Source organism: Nannospalax galili, unplaced genomic scaffold (assembly GCF_000622305.1).
Source record: "Nannospalax galili isolate Female #2095 unplaced genomic scaffold, S.galili_v1.0 scaffold764, whole genome shotgun sequence".
NCBI lineage: Eukaryota > Metazoa > Chordata > Mammalia > Rodentia > Spalacidae > Nannospalax > Nannospalax galili.
In genome coordinates this window covers 374,971-396,215 of record NW_008351635.1, presented here as the reverse complement: position 1 = coordinate 396,215, position 21,245 = coordinate 374,971, and positions in this window count along the sequence as shown.

Sequence of the window (21,245 nt, the reverse complement as noted above, 5' to 3'; positions counted from 1 at the left end):
GTCAAAATCCCCATGACATTTTTCACAGAATTGGAAAAAACTATCCTAAGATTCATATGGAAGCACAAAAGATCTTGGATAGCCAAAGCAGGCCTGCACACTAAGACCAATGCCAGGGGGCGGTTACTATCCCAGATTTTAAGCTGTATTACAGAGCTATAGGCATAAAAAACAAAAACGAAAAAAAAAAAAAAAAAAAAAAACAAAAAAAAAGAAGAGAACTCTTCCCTTAGAATCTGATGGAATTCTTCCCTTAGAAATGTCAGTATTTCTATGGCACATACCTGTAACCTCAGCACTTGGGAGGTTGAGGCAAGAAGATTACTATGAGTTCATGGCCAGCCTTAGTTACATAGTAAGTACCAGGTTATCCAGAGCTACACATTAAGATCCTGTCTCAATTCACTCATCAACCTCCTAAAGTAAAGAAAGGCAAATAAAATTCTATTTTAAAAATGTACGATCATGAATATACATGGATCTTATTACAAAGAATAAAATTTTTTAACCCCAACCCTTGTGAGGTCAAAGGCATGCAGATCTCTATGATATCGAGGTCAACTTGGTCCACAAAGTGACTTCTAGGTAGGCTGGGACTAAGGAAAATCTGTCAAAATAAGCAAACAAACAAAAAACAAACAAAAATATTTTCAAGTTAGATGCATTATCAAAGAGAGTTCATTGGGATCTGAGTTTGAGTCAGTGCCCTACCACAGATGGCTGAGCCACAGAAGCTCACAGGCCTTTGGAATATCCTGGAAAAAAACAGGCAAGGTTTTTGCCTTCTGGTATGCTTTAGGTATGCAATTTAGGTCTTCATAGGAAAACTATTGTGATTTTGACCTCTACTTATATATGCAATCAAATACCAAGATTATGAGACTGGGACAATTTGACCATAAAATATGTTTTTAATATTCTAGAAGTGTTTCCTTTCTTAATCAAGTACCATCAACTATGTGCTCAGGTACAACCCCAGCTTGTTACATCTTTTTTTAGTATGCAAATTTACTTTTATCTTTAATAAGTGGTAAAATTATATGTAAACAAAAAAATTTAAAATAATTTTTTATGATTTATTATCAGTAAAAAAATATATCCTAATTGATTTTATGTTTAATGGGTCAGAAAAATTAGGCATGACCTGGGGGTGTCTACAGAGCTGTGGTTTGCACAGTTCTCACCTAGCTTATTCTCTGGGCAGTTTGATAAGACATGGAAGCTGGGATTGTGGGCTAGCTGGAGTTGTTGAGAATCTGAGGTCAAGATGCATAGCCCCATCAAGGGACTATTGGTACTGGGACCAGTGTGCCTTTTAAAGTGAATGGTCTAGAATTCAGGGTTGTTTTCAAAAGTGCTTAAAATGGGACACCCCAGTTTTTAAAATGTTGATTGGGATATTTAAAAGCCATGATGGGGGCCCAGACCCTGAAACAAACAGTTCATGTAACAGATTCTGGTCCATAAGTTGCTCTCATGCCTGTGGGGTCAAGATTTTAATTTGTTAACAGGTTTGCAGGTTTTTAAAAATTATTTATTTAATAACCACATAATTAGAAGAAGCATTTCATTACAAAGCATTGGCATATTCAATAACAACTTCCAGAGCTAAAATACATTTCTTTCAAACTTGGCTGTAATTTTTAGGTTTACAGTTGAAGTAATACAGTTATACAATATTAATTTAATTTTTTGAGGGTTTCTGATAATGCTACATTCTGAACATACAAAGGGCACAAAATGAATTTTTTTTCTAGAATATTTCAAAGAATGGTACCAGTCCTCATTGTCTGCAAAGCACCTTCACATACTGTTACTGTAGGTCATTTTGTCCTTTAATTAAAGCACCATATGTCCTTAAACCGTCATGATATACACCATCACAATGCTATTGCCCTTCTTGCAACAGCTCCCCAAATTCTCTTCCTCTCTGTCTCTGTCTCTGTCTCTGTCTCTTGTTTACACACACACACACACACACACACACACACACACACACACACACAGACTGGGCATGTTAAAGTACCATTACACAGTTCGGGCCCAGAAAATGATATCCCAGGATATGGTACCTTGCTATTCTTAATGATTTTTAATTAAGGCACTATTGCATAAGAGTATCCTCTGACTGGCAAGCTACAGACAGGCTACTTCTGCCCAAGCTTGGTTGCACCACTTGCCTAGGATCATCACAAACTTGCTAACTGTTAATGCTGTACAAGAAAGGAGGGTCAGGGAGAGTCAGCCACACCTCCCACTGACTAGTCATCCTTAGTTGCACGAGGGGAGGGACTAAAGGTATAAGTGGAGGAAACTGTGGGAAGGGTCTCTTGCCATTTTGCATCACTATGGGGAAGCCATGTTCCATGCCTGGATGGAGAGTTTCCAGTGCAGCCTTAGTGGCGCACACCCACACCCCTAAAAGGAAACTCTCACCCATTGCTCTGTAAGTAGGCCCAATAAACTCACTGGTTTACCAGGCTGTAATTTGACGAAATTGTACCCTAGGTGGTTTGTCACAGGGACCAAGGGAGGAAGGGGCCAGAGGTCACTCACATTTCCCGGAGGAATTTTGGATACAGGCACCTGCAGCTCAGCGAGAGCCAGGTGAAGATTTATCTTGTTTCCAAATCTACTTAAAAACAAAATCCAGAAACTAGAGTTGGTTCTGTGGTTAAGAGCACATACTGCTATTGCAGAGGACTCAAGTTCAGTTCCCAACAACCACATCAGGTGGTTCACATCTGCCTATAACTCCAGCTCCAGGGGATCCAATATACTTTTTTGACCTCTGTGGGCACCTGCACTCAAATGTATATACCCCCATACAGACACACATACATAAATATTATTAAAAGAATAAAAATTAATTTAAAAAAAGCTATCAAAGAGGAGCATGATTGCTTTCTTACTAAAGTTTTTTACCAAGATCAATTAGACTCATCGCAGAGGAAAAGGCTGAAAATCAAACACCACACCCTGAACCCAAAGGGACTTTGTACTAGGTCATCAACCTGTTCTTCACACATATTAACCGCCTCTAAAAAGTATCTACTACCCGCTGAAATGCCTGTTCACTCTCATTTTCCTCTCCCTATGAGAGTTTCTGAATCTTGTTGGCTTATTAATCACAGTCCTAGATGCCCTGTGCATATAAATAAATTTGTGTATTTTCTCCTGTTAAGCTCTCTGTTGCCTATTACTCTCAGCAATCTTAAAGATGGAAGTCTTCAGAAGAAGGAGGAATTTTTTCATCTCTCCACCATGTTAGTCTAAGATAGGAGGATCTGTACAAAATCAGAATTTTTTTTAAATCTCTTTTTTAAAAAAAATCACCAAATTTACATCTCAGATAAATTTAGTGCGTTTGACTTAACTTGAATATAATGATAGAATTTATGCTTACAAAACTAAACTGCAAAACTTGGCTCCCATCTAGGGCAGGTGCAGTGTGATTCCTGAGCCTGTGTTGTCCTGGCTTTGTTGTTCTTTGGGGGATGGGTGGACAGTCAGAGCATCAGTCCTGAGTTCCTAGGTGTTCTGAAGGTTTCCACACCTTTCCACACCAGCTTTCACTCTATAAGGTCATTCTGCTTTTATGCATTTCTCTCCTGCAAACTGCATGTCCTCTGTACCCTCTGCTTCACTGCACTTCTCAACCATGCTGGAGAGATTTTACTTTGGGAAAATTATTTTATTTTGTCACCAGAAGAAACAGTCCCTTCTCTGAATGTTTCTCTGTCACACCCTCCAAGCTGGTAACAGGAAAGACTGGGGGTTTTTTCATTGCAGAACACACTGGGCCACAGCTACACAGCAGGAATCAAAGCTAGCACACATCAAAGGTGCCCCTGCTGAGCCTGCAGCCTCGGGCTGGTTCTCACTGCCTGAAAGTCCTGTACATTTGTCTCATCGGCTGATGTTCGTTCTCCTCACTCAGGAAAGAGATCCATTCTCACCAAACTTTCTCAACAACTGGGAACAAAATACCTTTGATTACACCTCCCTGCTTTATTTTTCTTATATTTAGTTAAACGATAACTGTATCACTAGTATCACTTATTCCTTTAACACTTTTTAAGCTTTAACTATATACTAGGTAATGTGCTAAGTCATAGGGCCTGAAAAATGAATGATGCTCCCTCCTCTTAAAGAGCTTCTGGACTCTTCTGCAACAAACGGAGATAATTGCAGAGTTCCACAACTGGTCACACACAGACATTGTCTGTGAATTGCCCAAGCCTACGTGGCACATCTACAGTGCAACCTCTACACCTAAGGTTAACGGAACCAAGAAGAAGGAAAAGAGGACACTAACGCATCTCTCAATTCTCATCAATGAAGCTCCCTCATGCAACAGAGGGCCAGGAACACAAAGAGAGTGTCTGCAGAGTGTGGGTCCTTGGACAGGACTTCTATATTAAACTTCACCCACCCAGGGCTCAGGGCCCATTTCAGAAAAGGGAGATGAAAGACTGTAAGAGCCAGGGAGGAGGTGCATGACTATTTCTATGGAAACAGAGTCCTACAAGCTCCTGGGACCTTGCTCATATGAAGCTACAGCAATGCTGTCAGCATGCACAAGACATCTGAAAACTCAAGCAGACAAAATGCCAGCACAGAACTGCGGAAATGGGCAGCAGGCTCCAATCTTAGTTGAAGAATTATTGGCAGCTGATTGCTGCTAGGTGAGGAAGAGATGATCTTCTTAATTGAAGGGACTCTAGACAGGTTGAATAGACCCCACTGGATGAGTTTGTACTGAGGGACCTCTGAGGATACTAACTTGACAAGATAGGCCTTAACACAAATGGCAGAATGTATGAATTTCAGGGGAGGCTATGGGAGGTTGCCAATGGGGAAGGGGATATACAGATGATTAGGACTGATTAAGATATTCTGTATGAAATGCACAAAAATTCAATAAAAGGTTTTTTTTAAAAAAAAAAAAAAAGAAAGGAAGTAAAAGAATGAAAAAACTGCTCTGGGGAAAAAAAGAGCAGCTGGACTCAAGTTGTGAACAGTTCTGAAACAGGGTGAGGAAGGTAGAGGCCTATATAGTCTTGCAAGAATAAATGGAGGGAGGATTGGGGCTGGTGGGATTGCTCAGTAAGTTACAGAGATACCAAACAAGTTTAAACATTGGAACCAGGAAGGGGAGAACCAACTCCACAAAGCTGTTCTCTGACCTCCATACACATGCCATGGAATGCATGTGCTGAGAGAGAGAGAGAGAGAAGGAGAGAGAGAGGGAGGGAGAGAGGATAGAGAGGGAGGGAGGGAGAGAGAGAAGGAGAGAGAGAGAAGGAGAGAGAGGGAGGGAGGAGAGAGAGAGAAAGAGAGGGAGGGAGAATTTTTTTTTAAAAAAGAATGGAGCATCATTATTTCTCAGACAAGGAGATGCCTAGCTAACTAAGCAAAGTCAGTCATATCTGCATGTCCTATACCTGGAAATTTAACCAAGGATCAAATGAAGAAAAATATGCAATTTAAAAAATCTCACCTGTTCTGAACAGATATATTTTTCTCATCATTATTCCCTAAACATTATAGTATAACAACCATCTACAAAGCATTTATATAACACTATAAAATTTGTAAATAATCTAAAGATGATTTAGAGTACATGAGAGGATTCTGTAAGCTACATGCTACAACTACACTATTTATATAAGCAACTTGAACACCCTTGGATATCATTCAGGAAGATATAGAACTAATCTCTCACAGACATTGGAAACTGAAGGATTTGTCAACCGAAAGACATTGAGGATGTAGTGTGTTAGGGCCTCACAGACAGCTACAATCAGAGGAGTGAGAAATGTCGGGCCATGTGTCTGCAGAAAAGTTAAAGATTAAGGCTGTGAAGAAAGAACATCACACACATTTATCTAAGTTGCTTTGAAGAACTTAAACTTTATCCTACAAATATTAACTTTCCTAAAATATAACCTTCTTGTGGAAAACTGAGTAATGAGCCCTGAAATCAGTTCATCTTCTAATCCCCAAATCTGCTATTGTGTTGCATATGACAAAAGACTGCAGATATGAGCAAATCCCCTCCTGAGGTGGGAGATTATCTTGATTATCTGGGTGGATTTAGTATAATCCCGAATTTCCTTATCAGAGGAGGGCAGAGGAATCAGAGAGAGAAAGTGTAAAGATGGGAGCAGGACTGTAACAGGAGGGTTTTTTTTTTTTAAAGTCAAAAACCTCAGCTCTGGTTTTCCCCCTGCCAAGTCTGGAAAGCACTGGGGTCAGACACCCATTCCAATAACACCAACTAAAGAAACAAGTAATGATGAAAAAAACACAGAAAAAATTTAATCAATATAGCAACATTAGGAAGCACTGATAAAAGGATATAGCAGCCTCTGGCTCTGCCTATAAGCACTGAGAATATTCAGGAAGAACAAGTATTCAGCTCTTGAAGCAATATGCTGTCTATTCTAAGAGCATGTAAGCCCTTTCTAAACTGTTTCCAAAACTGACACACACCTGCCCTTGCTCTGTGTGTTGTTTCATTATTGAGCTATCATGCAATCTATGTCAGTTTATAACCTCCTGAATTTTACAGGAGAAAATCTTCAAGCTCTATCATTAACTTAAAATTCTGTGGTTATATTCTGTAGGAATAGCAACTGCTAGTAGGTGGTTCAGAGCAGCAAGTAAGCACACATTTATCTCTTAATGTCTACCCTTTATCTTTTGTTTGTTTGTATAAGTGTTACTGGAGTTGTTAGGATCAAGGCCTAGAATCCGCCAGCTTTAACAAGCTAGGTTCAGCTACCACACTCAATACCCCAATTAAAGAGACACATAATAGAGAAAATCACAGAAAGGAGGTTGATTCGTTGTGGTGACATTGGGAAGAGGACTAGGTAAAGAGGTCCAGTGCCCCCTGCCAAGTCCGTCTTCAGGGTCCTGACATGAGGTTTAGCCAAAGATGGGGGGCAAAAGGAATGTGTAACTAAGCTGTCCTGGTCAAGATGCGATCCTGCTCATCACTGACCAATCTGTCTCAGCTCCTATCTCACCAGCAAGGTGTTAAGACAAGTTGTCAGAACTATGTGAAACCTCTTCCTAGGAGACATGCTCCTCCTTTGACTGAAACTAGGCTTCAGACTTTCCTTTCTCCCAGGATGAGATTTCTGAGGAAACTCCAATGCTTTGGGGCCCATTGTATCAATAGTCTAATAGTCAAAGAGAGGGGCACAAGAATGTCTCTTAGTTCCTATCAGGGCAGTTGTATAAGAGAGCTATTTTTATATTAAAGTCATATTAAATATATATTAAATATATTTATTTAAAGTATATTTTTATATTAAAGCCACAACATAGAGGCTCAAAACAAGGCTATATATTTAATTCATAATTCTGCAGGTCCACAGTGTCTGCTGAGCTCAAAAGAACTGTTTCTCTGACTCTGGTAATCCAGAATGGCCTCTGCTGAAATGAATCATCTCTGCCTCATATGGCCTCTCACTATCCGGCAGGCTAGCTGGAGATTTTCCTCAGGCAGAGCCAAAGTCCCAAGAGACAGAGTGGCAGAGATCAGCTGAGGACTTAGCTTAGAACTGGTACAGTGTCCCTCCCTCTGCACATATGAACCTAAGGAAGTCACAAAGGTTAGCCAGATCCAAGGGTGGAAAAAGACCCCATCTTCTGTCATGCCAAAACCCACTGCAGACAGCATTGTTCCAGGAAGACTATTAACTGTGGCCACTATTATCATTCTTCCCCATAGTCCAATGGTTTGTTTCTTTCTCACCTCCAGGATCTTAACAACTCTTATTCTGAAGTGACAGTGATAATTATAGTTAATAATTTATGGAGCACTTGTTGTCTGGCACCATTCTGAGCATTTTAACTAGTTTTTCTTACAAGAACTCATTGAAAGAAGTATAATTTTTGTGGTATCACAATATGAAAATTGAAGTACAGATAATAAAAGCTTAAGAAGCCGACACTAGAAAAGAAATCATCTTAGAAAATAAACTAAGTTGTGCTGATGAGAATTAGCCAGAATTTAATGGCAACCCAGACAATCTAAGAGCATGAACACTTTATAGAGCCTCCTGTCACTTCAAAACTCAGAGGCTGAAGCACTGAGAAAGAGTTACCCTTCCATTGACAAAGGGATATCTTAGCCAATGTTTTGATTTGTTTTGGTTTTGATTTTTTGAAACAGGGTCTCACTATATATCACTGGCTGGCTTGGAGTCCACTATATAGACCAGGCTAGCCTTGATCTCAGAGATCTCAGAGAGCCACTTGCTTCTGCCTTCTGAGTGCCGGGATTAAAGTTATGACTAACCCACATGATTTTCAAAAAGCACCTTTGAATTCATCTTTAATTGTAAGAATTTTCCATTTATGGTACATTTGGTTTTAATTTCTGTTGGGAGCCTGAGACTCAGCCATTTCTCAAAACTGCTGACTGACCTAAGCTGTTAACTTTCCATTCTGCCCACCCTCCTCCCGTCCGGGGCCTTGCACTCTTTTCCAGTAAACTGCCCTGTTAATCAGTAGATTCCTCCCTTAGAGTACATCTGGGCCCCTGTGTTCTGGCTGATATGATTACTCTCAATCTTTGCTCCTTTGTTTTCACTCTCTATTTAACCTCATGCTTGAGCTGCAATAAACGAGACTTGATCAGAACCCTGTCTTGTCTCCATTTCTCTTGTCTCTTGCCCCATCCAAATCCCCACTCCCCACTCCAGGTACCCCGCGTTGCTGACCCCGTGGGCCGGGGCAAATTTCAAAAGCATATACCAAGTGACAATCTTGCCCAGACATTGGGGACACAAAAACCCATGGGGACTTTAAAAAAATTTTTTATTATTTTTATTTTATGTGTATGCATGTATTGTCTGCATGTAGGTAAGTGCACCCATGTCATACAATGCCCGCGGAGGACAGAAGAGGCTGCCGGATCCCCTGGGACTGGAGTTATGGACAGTTGTTAGCTGCCATTTGGGTGCTAGGATTTGAACCTGGGTCTTCTGCAAGAACAACCAGTGTTCTTAACCACTGAGCTATCTCTCCAGCCCCCCAATGGGTACTTTTAATTTGACATACACAATAGACCTTAACTAATATATGCAATTATAGAGGAAACACAACCACTTGATTTTCAAGCACTTGAACTTGTCCTAAGGGTGTCCAGTATCATTCTACAACCTCAGCATTGATGTATGGTCTGACCTAGAATATCGGGGTCCTCTTTGTGTTTAGATCTTTCCTTTGAAACTTTTCCTTTCTTGAGTCAGTCCTTGTGCTCTGCAGAGTGCCTCATCTCAGTGGACATGCTGTTCCCCTCATTCCCAAACTTGCCTGTCTGTCAACCCAGACCTACTAACTCAGAGCCTTCTGGAAGAGACTCTCTACTGCTAAAAAGTCCAAGAGTGACTCTAATGAGCATGTAGGTTTAGTAAATACTTATGCCTTAACTAGAATGATTTTAATCTCAGTCTTCTCGCTTGTTTTAACTGAGTCCTAAACACTGGGTTCAGGACTCATGACATGTGGTTTCCATTAAGAAAAGTAAAAGTTGCTGGGAACTTGGGGCTGGAGAGATACCTCAGTGGTTAAGAACACTGAACATTCTTGCAGAAGACCCGGGTTCCGATCCCAGCACCCACATGGCAGCTAACAACACATGCAGACAATACACGCATACACATAAAATAAAAAAATAATAAATAAAATGTTTTTTTTAAAGTTGCTGGGAACTCAGACATTAGTCTTTTTACTGATAGGTTATATAAATAATATTTTTGAAAGTTAATTTTCTAACATATACAATGGAAGGTCCAAGGTTTAGACTATCATCTCTAAGCAACCTTAAAGACAAGTATCATAGATTGAGTCAGTTTAGTCAAACAAAATACAAACAATTGGTATGACTGAAATGTTTGAGTTATTGTAGTATTACTATGTGGTTGGTTAATTCAATAAATCCATTTTTTTCTTTAAACTTAGTTAACATTTTGCATTTACTCTGCATTTGGAAATGGGAGAAGGAGGAAGCAGGAAAGCCCAGCCATGCCCTGTTCTTTGTTTTTCGTCCCAGATCCTCTAGGGTCCAGAGGTCTAGCAACTGGCTGAATCGTTTTCACCTATTTCAAAGTGAAAACATTCATTTAATGCTCTTCTGAAAAAAAAAGTCAATCCTATATCTTTTATTCCATCTCAAATTTTTACTTTATTGATTCTTTCAAATCTATGAATTTTATAACTATAGTAATCTAAGGTGGGTCTTTTGAAAATAACAGTTAAAATGTAATTATCAGTGCAATTGGAAGCATTCTAAGTTTAGTATTTAAAAGAATTTTAAAACATCCTTCTTTGAAACCGAGTCTCTCTGTGTAACCCCACCTGGCCTGGGTCTCCTTATGTAGACCAGGCTGGTCTCAGTCTCTCAGAGATCTTCCTACTTCTACCTCCAAGTGCTGGAATTAAAAGTTTGTGCTACAATACCTGGTTGTAGTTGAACCACTTTTAATTAATAAATGTAAAAAGTAATATAGCAGATACTCAGACTCTTGTCCTTAAAAACAGTAAAATGGGAATTTGACTCAACAGGACATAATTCAGATGAATGTTTATTTGGAAGTACAAACATAACTTCTTAAAAATGCTTTTAAGACCAAGAGTCTTTGGATAATTGCCTCACTGCAAACCACCTGGGAAGTAACAAAGCAAGATTATGCTGGATTTACTAGGTACAGAAATGTTAGAAATCCTATTCCATGTGAATTTCTCCACATAGAGACAGATGCAAGGAGAAGAGATTGTGGCAGTTCCATGGAGCATCTTGCAACTGTATTGTACATTTGTGTGTGTGTGTGTGTGTGTGTGTGTGATTATCAATAGTTGGGAACTAATCAATAACTCTGACTGCTAAGCTATCAGAACTTGCTAATTTGTTTTTTCTTCCATCAGCTTATTTTTTGTATGTAAGATAAGCAGATTCTAGAAACAACTAATTAAACAAGCCTGGTTTGGGTATCTAAGTGGGCGGCTTTCTGCTATTTTACCTTTTTATAATTACATTTGATGCTTTATCAAATATTTGGTCAAATGTTTAATTATAAAATAACATTATAAAACCCTGTAACTTTGCATGGTCTTACTACATTTCCTTTTATGTGTAGATATTCTCCCCTCCTTCATGTGGCCTTGCATTGTTGTACAAGATACGAATACAGAGAACAAGCAACTTACTCTTACAGAACTCTGCAAACTAATCTCTTTAGCAAACCTGACTGAAATTCTGAGTATTGAATCAATGCTTGAATAGTGTGACCTGAGCCAAAGATATTCAAATAACCTAAAAATTATGATTGAGCATTCTTTATATAAGCCCAAGTCCAATTGGTCATAAAATATCCACTTTACTGAACAGCAAGTTTAGAGGACTGTTGGGAAATAAGCGTTCTCTTTATTAGCTAGAATAATAGGATTCTCACAGACATCGCTGTAACATATATTCTCATTCTCATTTGCTGATTGTGAATTACCCTTGAGAAGGACCAAAGAGGTGTTTGTTCATCTGTTCATTCCTCCATTTCCAGGATGTTCTAGATCCTAGAGGAATAGGAAAGATCTCTGCTGCTATCACGGTCCACAATAAAGCTGCTTCCTTTTTTGCTTCATCGTGCATAGATGTCTACCATATTGTGAAGTGTGAGCACTGCCCATGTGCACATAATTAGCTTTTCTGTGAGAATTAAAGAAATGTTACTATCCATTGTTTGAATGTGAAGCCAAAAAGCGTGAAAAACTTGAATCATTACAAGGTTCGTATTAAAACTTTAGAAAACGGGTTTTTTTTAGCTGTGGCAAAATACTGAGAAAATTTTTAAAAAGAAAGGTTTATTTTGGATCAGTGTTTCAGAGGTTTCTATATGCTTGACTCTGTTGTTTTAAGATTGTGGTAAGGCAGAACTATCACAGCAGAAGGGCTCTATGGAGGAAAGCTGTTTACCTCATTGCAACCAGAAGTTCATAGAGACACAAGAGGTCCAGGGACAAAATCATGACCATCAAAGACATGCCTAATGACCTATTTCCTCCAACCAAGTCTTACCTCCTATAGTTTATTCAACATGAACTCAGCAACAGATTCACATGTTGATGAGATTAGTGTCCTCTCAGGATTCAATCACCTCTCAACAATGCTACCAGTGTGACCAAACCTTCAACACATGAGCCTTTTGGGGCCATTCATATTTAAACCACAGAAAAGCATATGCTGACAACTGAAACAATTGTTATTATTCACACCACCCTCTGGTGAACTTGGGAATATGTTTGTCACTCTATCCAAATAATTGCCTTGACAATAAGCCTTGGAATAGAATATTCATTCTTTTATTCATTTGTCATTCATTTATTCACTCACTGATCCTTCCATATACTTTGTACTATACTTGACAATGTAGAAAAAAGGCAAAAATAAGACCCCCCCCCAGCCTTCCTGCTACAAAAGCTTTCAGACTTCTTAGAGAAAGACAAATCAATCACCTGATACAATGCAGCAAAGTCTGTACATGCCGTGTGTGTGTGTGTGTGTGTGTGTGTGTGTGTGGTATGTGTTTGTTATCAGTCACCTTTATAGTTTGTAAGTTTAATGGTCTTTCTTAGTTCTTTCTTTTGCATTCTGTACTACAGAATTTCTGCAACTGCTACATCATATCTGACTACTACAATCACAAAATTCCATAATCTTACTTCCTATTTCCAAAGATGCACAAGATAACCCCCTCTCCTCCAAAATCTTCAATATAAAGCTGAGAGCTCAGGAAGATAATTGACTGGAAAATTTCAAGCTCCAGTAAAGATAAAACACTACACTAAGGGCCATATTTACCCTCTTATCTGAAACAATTTTTAAAAATGTAACAATTGTCTTCATCATACTAGACATTAGCCCTTAAATAACTTTGTTCGCCAAATGAAACAAGCTATCCAATGGTACCATCTGTTTGCCTGTTTTTATTTATTTGTTTGTTGAGACAGTGTCTCACAATGTAGCCCAGGCTAACAATCAAACTTTGTATAACTCAGGCTGGCCTACAACTCATAATGCTCCAGCCTAAGCCTCCTGAGTACTAAGATTATAGGCATGGGCTACTATGCCCAACTGAGTTATGCCATCTTAACGCCAGAAAAGGTTTTGACTAGTACTTTCAGAAAGTAAAGCTGGAAAGCATAACAGATCCCTGAGTAGAGGAAATAGAGTTTAAAATCTCCAGAAAAAAAGTGACTAGACTTTATAGAAAACAGTGCAACAGTGAGCAAGCCTGCAGAGGTGCTTTTGTTCAATGTACTCCTTGGATAGTTCCTGTTCTCACCAGCCAAAATTTAAAATTTAAGAAAAGAAAGAAAATGAAAAGAATAGAAAGGTAAAAGAAAAAAACTGCATAGTCCATGGATAATTTGGTTGAGAGAAATTTAGTACTGAGAAAAATAACCCTACAATGAATATTACTTCACTTTTACCTAACAAACATTAAAAGCAAAATCCGTAAAGTTCAAACTGTTCCAAATAATGCTGAGTCCCAGAAAGGAACTCAAAATATTTAAAGGAATAAGATAAAACCTGGCACCTAATAAAGTAAAAACCAAAATGTTTTTCAGCCAATCAAAACTTAGCAAACATGCAAAGAACCAGTATAACCCATAATTAAAACAAAACTGGATCAATGGTGACCAAGTTGACACGTTATTATTAGCACATAGATATATTAAAATATTTACTGTATTAAGAAGTAAATGAGAGCATTTATTCATGATTAAAATCTTCAGTAGGTAGAAAAAAAACCCTTAAGTTTATAGAGAGCATCTATGAAAAAACAAAGCTGACATTATCTTTAGAGATAGAAGATTCCATGCTTTATTCTTAAGATCTGGAATAAAAAAAGATGCCCTTTCTCATCACTGCATTCAGTGTTGTACTGGAGGTTGCAGCCAGTGCAATAAGATAAGAAAATTAAAGAGGTAAAAGACATCCATTAAAAAAAGAAATAGAACTGTCTTTGTTTATAGACAGGATGGTCTGTGTAGACTCTCTGACATGCAAAATGGCAATTAAAACTAATAAAAGAGTTTCAAAAGATTATAGGTTACAAGATCAATATAGAAAAGTATTTATTTCTATGCTCTAGACTCTAGCAAGACTAAGTTCAAATTTAAAAATGCCATTTATAGTGGCCAAAAATATCTAATAATTGTTATTCAGTAATGAGTTTTTGTTATAGTGACATATAAAGGGCCGTTGGCTTCAAGAAACTTCCTAAGTAAAGAAACAAACATCAAAAAGAAATACACTCTCTGATAAGTAGAGGAATAGCAATAAGTATAGACATTTGACCAACTCTACTAACTTCTCTCTTCTGTTTGGAAACCTATTCTTTCATTTATGAGAAAGACTTACCAAGCAATATAATAATCCCGTAAATCAGATCAGCACCACCAAGATGCTTATTGCTATTAGAATAACTCCTTGTCTGATGCCTTCAGTAAGAAGTTAAGTGGTCTTAATCCATAAGTTCTTTTTATCTAATGAACCAGTTGTTCTAATGTCACCCAGTTGGCAGGGCCTGAGAACTTACAAGAATACCTCAGGTCTTTAGGAGCTGAGCCATCATTAATCCAACAAGGATGACTCAGAATCCTCTTTTGTGCTTTTCAGGGGTATGACTCAAAAGCTGATTAATTAAAATCTAAGTATAACCAAGACTTTAAGTAAAATATTTCAAATTCTTCAGAAGAGAAAAGTCAAATTCTTAAGCACTTACTTATAAACATTTTTTTGTTCTTGCTTGTTTGTTAAGGCTATTCTTCCAGTGGCCCCCACTAACTATATTCAATAAATAAGTTCTGAGTACTCATTCCAAAGCCCTGAACATAGCAGTGCTTGTGTGACTGAATCAGTTTTGAACTCTGATCTTAAAAGATAGTTTTGTGTTTCTACTCTTTCTTTTATCTCTGCTGGGCCAGAATGTTGCCCAGGCTAGCTTCCTGCAGGAGAGATGTAACAAAGCCAAGCCACTTCACCCATCCCAGATGAGACCCAGATCAGACAACAGCTGATTGCAAACTGTGATTATAAGAGCAAGTCCAGCAGCATCAGCAGATTTACATAGTCAACTGCCTCTCTTACTGTAGGACAGCACTGATGTTTGGTACTTAATTTATAATATTGGCAGCAGATAAGTGATATGTCCTTTTCCTCATTGTCCTAAAACCCAGACATAGCAATCTATAAGTCCTATAGTTTTAACCTGCAAAACATCTCACATCCACTCACTTTTCCCCATGTGCATTGCTCCATACTGGTCTGAAGGATCAGGTGTCATCTGAAGGACTGGTTTCCTACTTCCACTCTAGATACCTTCAAACCTATTCAGATAGATACCTATCTTCTTGTTTCAAAACAGACTGCCTCAGTCATTCTGCTTAATATACTTTAGCATGATCTCTGATTTCAGAGTATATATACATTGCTCACCAAGAGTCACAGGCCCTGAACAGTCTGCCTTATGCCAGGACAAAGCAGCAACAATTTCAATTCCACTCTTCAAGGAAGTATAGAATCTGTTCCCTAGAAATATTTGCTTTTAGAGAAATGCTTTGCTATTTTAATTCAAGGAGTGTTACTTTGGTGAATATGCAAAATGAAAAAGTTTATATTATTAAACATGAAAATCTTATTTTAACAAATGACAAAAATTTAAGATCTCAAGTAAGAGAAAAAGATGAATGGAAAAAATAACATTACATTGGAGACTGGCATGCCATGGTGAAACTACAGAAAGATCAAGTTAGACCTGGAGAGAAATCTGCAACTGGGGATTTGGGGGCAAAAGGTCAAAATGATGCTATGAAAGAATGAGCACAATTGATCTTTAATTTTACACAAACAGCAGGAGGACATGGGTTATCCGTAACACACTGGGTACAAGATCAAACACCCTGGGACACCAGCAAGGATTACTCTTTATATGGAGTACTTTTGGTTTTTCGAAAAGTGCTTTTGCAAGGCTGGGTATATAGCTCAGTGGGAAGCACTTGCTGAACATCCACAAAGTCCTGGTTCAATTCCCAGTATTGAGGGAGAAAATCTTTGTATATTTTTTCCTGCTTTATAACTAATGGACTCGGGATTCAGTGACTTTAATGCTCAAAAATTGGGAGATGGGTGTTGTTATTTTCTGGGGTTTGATGTGTTGTTTGTTTGAGATACTGAGGATTAAAGCTAGGATTTCACACATGCTAGAACAGTGTATCATCAGAGCATAGGGTCATAATAATCCCTAAGAAAGATTTTTTTTTTAACTTCTTATTTTGAGTCAGAGTCTCACTAAGTTTCTCAGGTTGGCTTTGAACGTGTGATCCTTCTGCCTCAGTCTCTCAGATATCTGAGATTATAGGTTTGCACCACCAGGCTTGGTTAGAAATTAGTTTTCAATTTGACTTTATCTAAGTATAGTAACTTGACATACATGAGCTCTTATCCTTCCAGGAATGACTTCACATGATCTGTACATTTAAAGGACACGTTCCTCAAAGAGCTGACTTCTAGAGTCTATAAGCAGGATGTAAAGGGCATTAACAATGTAAAACTGTGGAACTTGTTATGTAGTGGAAGTGGAGGTGAAATGGAAGAAAATCATCTGGTTTCCAGTACTTCTGGAGTGTCTCTATACCTGAGAGTGTATAGGTATGATGGACAATGTGGTCTATACCTATTTTAAGAAAAGACTCTTTATCCTAGAATATAACATCTATTTCAAACCTCTGCCTCCCAAGGCTCAGAAATCATTGCAGAAGAGGAGGGGAAAAGATTGTAAGAGCCAGAGGGAGTAGATGACCACAAGGAAACAGAATCTTCTAGATATCTGGTCAGTTACTCATATGAACTCACAGCAGTGGTGACAATATGCACAAGTTCTATGCAGGCTCAAACCAGACAAAAATCCCAGTCTAAACCTAGGAAAGCAGGTAAGAAATCCTAACCTAACCTAAGGAACTTTTGGCCATTGATAACTGCTAAGAAGGGGAGAGACAGTGTCTTGCAATGATGAGACTCTTGGTGGGCCCAGTGGATAGGCCTATTCTGTAGGACACAAATCAGATTCTATAAGCTCTGTATATCACACACACACACACATATGAGAGCACATTAAATTGGGCAGGCATGGAGGGAAAGTATGGATAGGGAAGGGGATCTAAATATCACCAAACTATATTATATGAAAACAACAAAAAAATCAATTAAAAAATTAAAAATATATATCCTGCTAGCATTTATTGGCTGCAGCTATATCACTAGGTAAAAGAGCAAGTCAGACATGATGTCATGAAAACATTGCCAACATAGAAAATGTCTTAAAATATTCTGAGGAATTGTAAGTCTAGCTTCAAGTTCATAGGGTTGCCGAAGCAGTGGAAGATCTGGCAGTGTGGGTAAATTTGCAGCCAGAATAGTGGGGCTTGCCCCTGATAAAACACTGGTGTGAACAGAATTGATACTGCAATAGGCTGAGAAGCTCAGGCAAGGGAATTTGGCTTTACCCTGGAGATTCTGTATTCTCAGTAGAGGGTGATACCACCTCCAAGCGAGCAAAAGTTGCTTTTTACAGAACAAAAAAAATAATACTCTTTTTAGATGCAAAGAACAAATTAAAACATTAGCATATCAACTGATAAACAGTATATTTTTGTCATTCAAATTGAATAGGTAGAGTGATGCCTATAAGGGAAAAAATGTTTGAAGAGTCCTTAGCAGAGCTGGGGACGTAGCTCAGTTTGTACAGAACTTGCCTAGCATACATGAGGTCCAGGGTTCATTCTCCAGCACCACAAAAACTGAATATGGTGGTACCTGTCTATAATCCCAGTACTCAAGAGGTGAAGGCTGGAAGATCAAGAGTTCGACATGGTTGCCTACATAGTGAGTTTAAGGCCAGACTGAGATATAGAGTCTCTCTCTCTCTCTCTCTCTCTCTCTCTCTCTCTCTCTCTCTCTCTCTTAGGGAAGGTCATGACCCTATGCTCTGATGATACATAAAAAATGTTGTGTATTATTTTGCAAGTTCACACGCTACCCACTAAAACTGCAGATGTCAACTTGGTCCCAGGTTAAGAAATCTTTAAGCAAAACAATGACTCATAACCCACTAAGTATTCTGTTAACATGCTTGGTGAGCCAGACAAATGGTATTTGAAAGATTAATTTTGGGTGTGAGGGAATATGTATTGATGACCAAAAGTAAAGGGAAACAGGAAGAACTTGATAAATGGCATCTTTTATTTGAATAGAATAAAGGACAAGAAAGAAAGTCAAAAAAGAAGACAGGAAAGACTCTGGAGCAAATAACTTCCAATAAAATGCAAAAAAGAAAGTTCTGAAATGCCCCTTTCAGCTGTCCATCCCTCCTTTTCTTACACTGACATTTCCCAGTCATGTCCTCTTCATCTTTTCTCTCTCCACACATAGCATATCCTTTAAATCCCAACTCAGTCTACCTCCCTCAAGGTCCTTGAATGATCCGCTCTCAATGATCTCGTTTTATTACCAAATAAAACAAATTCAACTCACACACACACACACACACACTCACACACACACACACACACTTAGTCCAATATACTATATGCTATCCCAATTAATTGTAGCAGAAGTAAGAACCTAGTGGTCATCTCTTCAATCCTTTATTTTCCTAGTACTTTTACTAATCACAAAGCTTGATCAAGCATCCTCCGAAATAGCTCTTGAATGCCCACTCCTAGGGCATCCTCCTATGCAAGCTATTTTCCTTTGTTTGATCTGTGTTTACTTCGGATTTATCTTGCCCAAATGTCCCACTGCAACTTGTTGCTTATAAAATAAGTGGTCTTAATAAAACGCAAAGTAAATAATGTCACTCTTCTGAATAAAACATTTCAGTGAGGAAGAAGCTCAAGAGACAGGTGCCATTAAAGGGAAAATGGGGTACTTTAACTGTGAAAGCAGGGAGGAAGGTTAGACAGGGAGAGAGGAGAGACAAGTTGGGGTTATGTAGTGTGAAGAACCAGAAGTGTGTTAGCTCAAAAGCTGACTGAAAAATGCACGTACAATATCAGAACACTACTGCATGTGTATACCTGAAGATCTATATAACAAGAAACACAGTGTCAGACAAGAGAAATCTCCCTTTGAGTTGTTGGTCAGGGAAGTCCAAGAGACTCCCAAAATAGTACACGTTATCACCGCAGCCCTTAATTATCTCCCAGAGCTTGAAGGTAAGACCTTATTGCCAAAGACAGGACATACTTAGGACATAGGATTTGGAGCAGGAGAGATACAACTAACCTGGAAGCCTCCTCCCTGAACACTGACTCTCATAGTTATAGAGGATACTATGCAAGCTGCTAAGGAAGAAAATCAATCAATGATCCAACCCCAGCTTTAAAGCCTAATAACCACAATGACTGGCACAGCAAACTATTACAGTGAAGTACTGGCACTTTTATCTTGGGGGTAATCAATAGCTATCTAATTGGACTTAAAGTCCTCTCAATGGGAGGAACTCATGGGTGACACTGCAAACATAACCAAATATACATGGCTGGAGAGGTCATGGATCCTAAGGAAAAAACTATCTCTGTCATATTCCCTAGACAAATGTAATTTCTTACCATATGCTAAATATGGATCCTTATATTTACAGACAAGTCTACCATTCATCACTTGTCAAAGAAGCTTCTTTTTGCAACAAAGGCTATTACAGAGTTCCACAACTGATCACACCTAGAGAATATGTGTCTGAAAGATACTTAGCCCTAAGTGACACATCTACAGTAGAACTTCTCCACCTAAGGTTCTTGGAACGTAGCCGAACAGGGGGCAGAAAGAATACTACTAATACATCCCTCAACTCTCATTATTGAAGCTTCCTCATGCAACGGAGTATGAGGCATACAGAAGGCCACAACAGGCCAAGGTATCGCGAATAAGAGACTTCAAAGTATGTTTCCCCGGATAGGACTTCTATATTAAACCTCACCCACCCATGACTCAGGGACCATTGCAGAATAGGTGGCAGAAAGATTGTAAGAGCCAGGGTTGATGCCTGAACATAAAGTCTTTCAGGCCTCTGGGAACTTTCTCAGATGAACTTGCAACAATAGTGACAGCATAGACAAGACCCATGCAGACTCAACAAGACAAAAACCCAGCATAGAACTGGGGAAATGGGTAGCAGGCCCCAACTTCAGCTGAGGAACTATTGGCAACTGATTACTGCTGGGTGAGGGACAGTGATCTTCTTTAAGGGAGTGACACTAGATAGGCTGACTAGACTCCAGTGGATGAACTTGCACTGAGGGGCACTAGGTACAAAAGCTTGACTCTATAGACCTTAATATATACAACAGAGTACATGAAATCTTGTGGGGGATGTTGGTTATGAGAGATGAAGATGGGAGAGGTGGTCTAAATGTGATTAAGAGTTATTGTATGCAATGTGTAAACATTCAATTAAAAATACATTAAAGAAACATTTCAGTGAATGTGCCTCTCCTCATGACATGGCTCCTGATTTTTTTTTATTTTAAAATGTTTTATTAGCATTGCTTTCTTTAAACAATAACATGATTACATTGAAAAACTTTGCATAGGTTGGAGAATTTAGAAAGGGAGTGAATGACAAACTCATGTTACAGCAACAGTGATAAATAAATTTACATTATTGTTGAACCTTGGTAGTTTTGTTTGTCAATAAATAATATTAAAATTATAAGACATATAATTTTGCACTTTAAAATGTAATTGCATATGTTTAGTTTGAGAATTATATCAGTTTAGTTATTATAATATTTTTTCTTTTTTTTTAACTTCCCGGACTGTGATTTTTATCTCTAGTTCAATTAGATGCTTTACATTTCATTAGGGCATATGCGAAGGCACACTGTGCCTGTAGAAGAGTAATAGAAAAATAATGGAAAACCTCTTGGTGCCTGGGAATGGAAGAGGTCCAATATGAAGACCTGAATGTCCAGAACAGGTATAGAATCAAGACCACAGCTATTGATTTCTTTACATGTATTCTTCCTGTCTCAGCTTGGATACTTTCTCTTTCTTCTGGAACTTCCTAATTCCAAAACAGACATTCTTTCTGGGTACCACTGTCATTTCATGGATGTTGGGCCTTTAGCTGCAAACAGTGACACAAACTACAGCCAATTAAAGC